Source organism: Eschrichtius robustus, chromosome 1, assembly GCF_028021215.1.
Source record: "Eschrichtius robustus isolate mEscRob2 chromosome 1, mEscRob2.pri, whole genome shotgun sequence".
In the NCBI taxonomy this organism is placed as follows: domain Eukaryota; kingdom Metazoa; phylum Chordata; class Mammalia; order Artiodactyla; family Eschrichtiidae; genus Eschrichtius; species Eschrichtius robustus.
In genome coordinates, this window is record NC_090824.1 from 125,229,463 (window position 1) to 125,235,162 (window position 5,700).

A 5,700-nucleotide genomic window follows, 5' to 3' on the forward strand; every position below is an offset into this window, starting at 1 on the left:
CTCCCTTCTTCTAGAATCCCCTCCAAGGAACTCAAACTTTTGGAAACCAAACCTAGGACAGGGACTTCCCTGGTGGCGCAGTGGATAAGACTCTGTGCTCCCAACGCAGGGGGCCCGGGTTCAATCCCTGGTCAGGGAACTAGATCCCACAAGCATGCTGCAACTAAGAGTTCACATGCCACAACTAAGGAGCCTGCAAGCCACAACTGAGGAGCCCACCTGCTGCAACTAAGACCCAGCACAACCAAATAAATAAATAAATAAATATTTAAAACAAAACAAAACAAAACAAAAAATAGATGTCTTCAAACCTAGGACAGCAGGCTGTCTTAGGTAACTACTTGCAGCCCCATAGCTCAAACTTCCTCTGAGGCAGGAAACCCAAAGCCTGTCTACCTGCTTAGAAGAGGGAGGGAGAGTCCCAAGAATAAACAAACAAATGGCTGTTATTCTTTCTAATCCTTCCACAACAGCCAAAGCAAAATACAACAACTCAATAAATTTTCCTGCCATAACTTCTTTGCTACTATATACAAAAGAAAGGGTTATCTGGTTATTCCATATCTTTATGAATCCTCTTTTCTTGCAAATAACGGAAAAATCATTCAAATTTGCTGAGAAAATGGGGACTCTATTAAAAGGACCCAAGGGCAGGAGTAGCATGGCCCCGCTCATGAGGAATGAGAGCCACGACCGGGACAGCTGCTCTGAGCACCTGTCAGACCTCACAGTATCCCCACCCTGCCTCTTGTTTTGCATTTGCTCCGTTCTCCTTTCTTTGCAAACCACCTCTTCTTGTTTCTTGTCCCCATGGCAGAAAGCAGCATCCTGTGGCTCCCAATTCTATCTCTTCTCAGTTCAAGAGGCCAGCAGATATTCATTTGTAGCTCTCAAAGGCCAAAATTTCTAGATGAACAAATCCGCTGGCTTCACCTCTGGAGTTTGCAGACATTCCTTCCACTTATCTCCTATTGGCCAAAACTTATTCACATGACCACACCTAGCTGTAAGGGAGGCTGGGTTATGTGGTCTCTAACTGAGTGGTCATAGGCTCTGTGGGATCTATTACTAAAAGGAAGAAGGGAAAAATAGCTACTAGAGATAGTTAGCTGCCTCTGCCACATAGTCCATATCAAATGCTTAGCTGTTTAAGTCAAAGATGGGTGTGGCACCTCCTGGAGATAAGGCCAAAGAAAATGATAGATCTAGCCCATGCAGGGAGCTATAACCTGTAAAGAAAGAGAAACTGATGCCAACAGGAAACAGACCTGATACCTTCTTTTTGTAGGACAGATTCACAAAAATGGGATTCTAACATCAATTTTTTTTTTTTTTTTTTCTTTCCCTCCCTCCTCCCGCCCTCTCTCCAGCCGCTCCTTACATCAATTTTTTAAACAGCTTTATTGAGATATAATTGACATATAACATTGTGTAAGTTTAAGGTGTACAATGTATTGATTTGATACACTCATATACTACAATATTATTCAGCCATAAGAAAGAAGGAAATCCTGCCATTTGCAACACATGGATGGACCTTGAGGACGTTATACTAAGTGAAATTAATCAGACAAAGAAAGACAAATACTGTGTGATCTCCTATGTGGAACTGTGGACAAAGAATGTCACCTGCTGTTTCAGTAAACAAAGGATGTTGCAACCATAAAGCCATCAGCCGCTGCATTCGCCCCTGTTGGTGCACTCTGAGGGGAATTCAGGATGGAGAAAAACAGGATACTGGCTCTAGATAGTTAAGGTGCATATCAAAGGAATAATTTCAATAAGTCCAGACTCTTTCATCTTCCCATACAAAGAAAAGCACTAAAATCTTTAACTTGAGATGTCAGTTTTTGTTACTAGCAGTAATCTTTTAATGTTCAACTACATGTTTTATTTTTTTTGGGTTTTTTTGACTTTTTTGTTTTTTCCAGTGAAAACTCCTATATATCCTGGCTTCTCCCTTACCTCTTTAGAACAGTTCCTCAGAGCTATCTGAGAGGCTGTTTCCTGGGCTATAGTCCTCAGTAAAGCCCCAAATAAAACATAATTCTCAACTATGAGGATGTGCTTTTTTTTCACATTAGATTTTAGATTGGAAAGAATCTAAAAAAGCCTAACTTACAGAAACAGAGCATAGAATGTTGTCTACCAGGGGATGGGGGTGGGAGGGTGAGGGGAAAGGGGTGATGTCTGTCAAAGGGTACAAACTTCCAGTTAGAAGATGAATAAATTCTGGGGATGCAGAATTGCCAAAGCAATCCTGAGGAAAAAGAACAAAGCAGAGGCATAACGCTTCCAGGCTTCAGGAAATACTGCAAAGCTACAGTAATTAAAACAGCATGGTATTTTAATGGATCAATGGAACAGAATAGAGAGCCCAGAAATAAACCCACACACCTACTGTCAATTAATCTTCAACAAAGGAGGCAAGAATGTAAAATGGAGAAAAGGCAGTCTCTTCAGCAAGTGGTGTTGGGAAAGCTGTACGGCCACATGTAAATCAATGAAGTTAGAACACACCCTCACACCATAAACAAAAATAAACTCAAAATGGCTTAAAGACTTAAATATAAGACATGATACCATAAAACTCCTAGAAGAGAACATAGGCAAAATATTCTCTGACATAAATTGTACCAGTGTTTTCTTATGTCAGTCTCCCAAGGCAACAGAAATTTTAAAAACATAAACAAATGGGACCTAATCAAACTTAAGCTTTTGTACAGCAAAGGAAACCATAAACAAAACTAAAAGATTAGGAGAAGATATTTGCAAATGATGCGACCAACAAGGGCTTAATTTCCAAAATACACAAACAGCTCATATACTTGATAACAACAACAACAAAAATCAAAAAATGGGCAGAAGACCTAAATAGACATTTCTCCAAAGAAGACATACAGATGGCCAACAGGCACATGAAAACATGCTCAACATCGCTAATTATTAGAGAAATGTAAATCAAAACTACAAGAAAGTACCACCTCACATTGGTCAGAATGGCCATCATTAAAAAGCCTGCAAATAACAAATGCAGGAGAGAATGTGGAGAAAAAGGAACCTTCCTACACTGTTGGTGGGAATGTAAATTGGTGGAGCCACTATGGAGAACAGTATGAAGGTTCCTTAGAAAAGTAAAACTAGAGTTACCATATGATCCAGCAATCCCACTCCTGGGCATATATCCAAACAAAACTATAATTCAAAAAGATACATGCACCCCTATATTCATAGCTGCACTATTCACAATAGCCAAGATACCAAAACAACCTAAATGTCCATTGACAGCTGAATGGATAAAGAAGATGTGGTACATATATACAATGGAATAGTACTCAGCCATAAAAAAGAATGAAATAATGCCATTTGCAGCAACATGAATGGACCAAGAGATTATCATACTAAGTGAAGTAAGTCAGAAAGAGAAAGACAAATACCATATGATATCACTTCTATATGGAATCTAAAACATGACACAAATGAACTTATTTATGAAACAGAAACAGACTTACAGACAGAAAACAAACTTACAGTTATCAAAGGGGAAATTGTGTAGGGGAGTGATAAATTAGGAGTTTGGGATTAACAGATACAAACTACTTTTTATAAAATAGATAAACAACAAGGTCCTACTGTATAGCACAGGGAACTATATTCAATATCCTGTGATAAACCACAATGAAAAAGAATATTGGGGCTTTGGTGGCGCAGTAGTTAAGAATCTGCCTGCCAATGCAGGGGACGTGGGTTCGAGCCCTGGTCTGGGAAGATCCCACGTGCTGCGGAGCAACTAAGCCCGTGTGCCACAACTACTGAGCCCAAGTGCCACAACTACTGAAGCCCATGCACCTAGAGCCCATGCTCCGCAACAAGAGAAGCCACCGCAATGAGAAGCCCACACACCGCAACGAAGAGTAGCCCCCGCTCGCTGCAACTAGAGAAAAGCCCAAGCACAGCAACAAAGACCCAGCGCAGCCAAAAAAAAAAAAAAAAGAAAAAGAATATATATATGTATATATATACATGTATACATAATATACATATATAACTGAATCACTTTGCTGCACACTAGAAACTAACACACTGTAAATCAACTATATTTCAATTTTAAAAAACGTTCCCGCCACAAAAGAAATGGTAATTATGTGATGCAATGAAGGTGTTCTCAGATCAATTTTAATCCATATTGCTAGATTATTTTCCCAAAATGTCGTAATAATTCCCATTTCTATCAGCTGATTATGAGGGTGCCTCATTCCCCAATCTAACAAGCACTGCATGTGATCAGTGTTTTCAAGTTTTACCAATCAAATGGATGAAAGACGGTAGGTATCTCACTGTTCTAATACACATCTCCCTAACTAGAAGTGAGTTTGCATTTCATCTCAGTTTGAGGCAGGGTAAGTATATTTCCTGTTTGTTGCTTTGGCCATGACCTCAATGCACAGCGGTTTGTGGAGTCCTTTTAACCCACCTCAGTTTGCAAGGCCTGAGACTGAGCACAATTCTACCTCTCAGGCTCAGCAGCTGCACTGCTCCCTGTACATTTGTGCAGCCCTCCTGGAAAACAATTTGCCAAAATGAGTTGTTCTCACCTTTAACCCAGCAACCCCTCTTCTGGGAATCTGTCTTATAGAAATAATCTAACCTATAGAGAACACTATTTGCACAAAAAAATGTTCATTTCAGCATTATTTATAATAAGGAATTTTAATAGCAATCTAAGTAGCCAACAGTATTTGACAAGGGTTAGGCAAACCATAGTATGCTGAAATCCTAAACCTATTTAAATGATCATTATGAAGACTATGAAATGATGTACAAATTACTCATGATATAAGGTATGGATAGAGGATGGTTCCTGATTTTGCATGCCCAACACCTCATGTTTGTTAAAGGAACTGCCCCTCCCTCTGGTTGTATAGCAATCACACTCTTTCTTCCAATCCCTTCCTGTAGGAGTGGGCAAGTGACACCAGCCCAGACAATCATGATACCCCTTTCCCCTACCCACAATGGTTTGTCCAGGGGAAATACATGTGGCCCATGGAAGGCCAATCAGAGTCTCAGCATGACATTTGGTACATGGATACTTTGTCTTCCTCTCCGATCAAGAGCTGTTAAGGACCACAGAAGCGTCACCATGCTGTTGGCCATTCTTCCCACAACATAAAGAGAGCTCCCTGGATATTGAAGCCACACAGAAGAAAGCAGAGCAAGGGCATGGAGATACACAGGACCCTAACAACATCACTTGAACACATGAATCTAGCTATTCCAATAGCCAGTACCCTTCCCAGTTACTGAACCAACAAATTTCCTTTTTTTTTTAACCTAAGCTACTTTGAGTTGGGTTTTGGTTACTTCCAACCAAGAATCTTGACTAACAAAATGGGTATATGAAAAAAAGACTGGAAGGAGATGCACAAAAGAATTATTGTGTTAGGGTGAAGGAATTATGGGAGTTTTCCTCTACACTTTCTATACTGTTTGTAATGTTACATTATTTTTAAAATTTCAAAAAAATTATTTAAGAAAAAAAAAAGCAGTCTACCTTCTTGGGGCCCACTGCAGCTGAAAATGATCATATTTCATGGTCCACATATATGTAGATTAGGAGATCAGAGAAGTCTTTTTACAAACTTGCCCAAGGTCACACAGCTGAGGGGCTGAGATGCAAACTCATATCTGCCTCCTCCA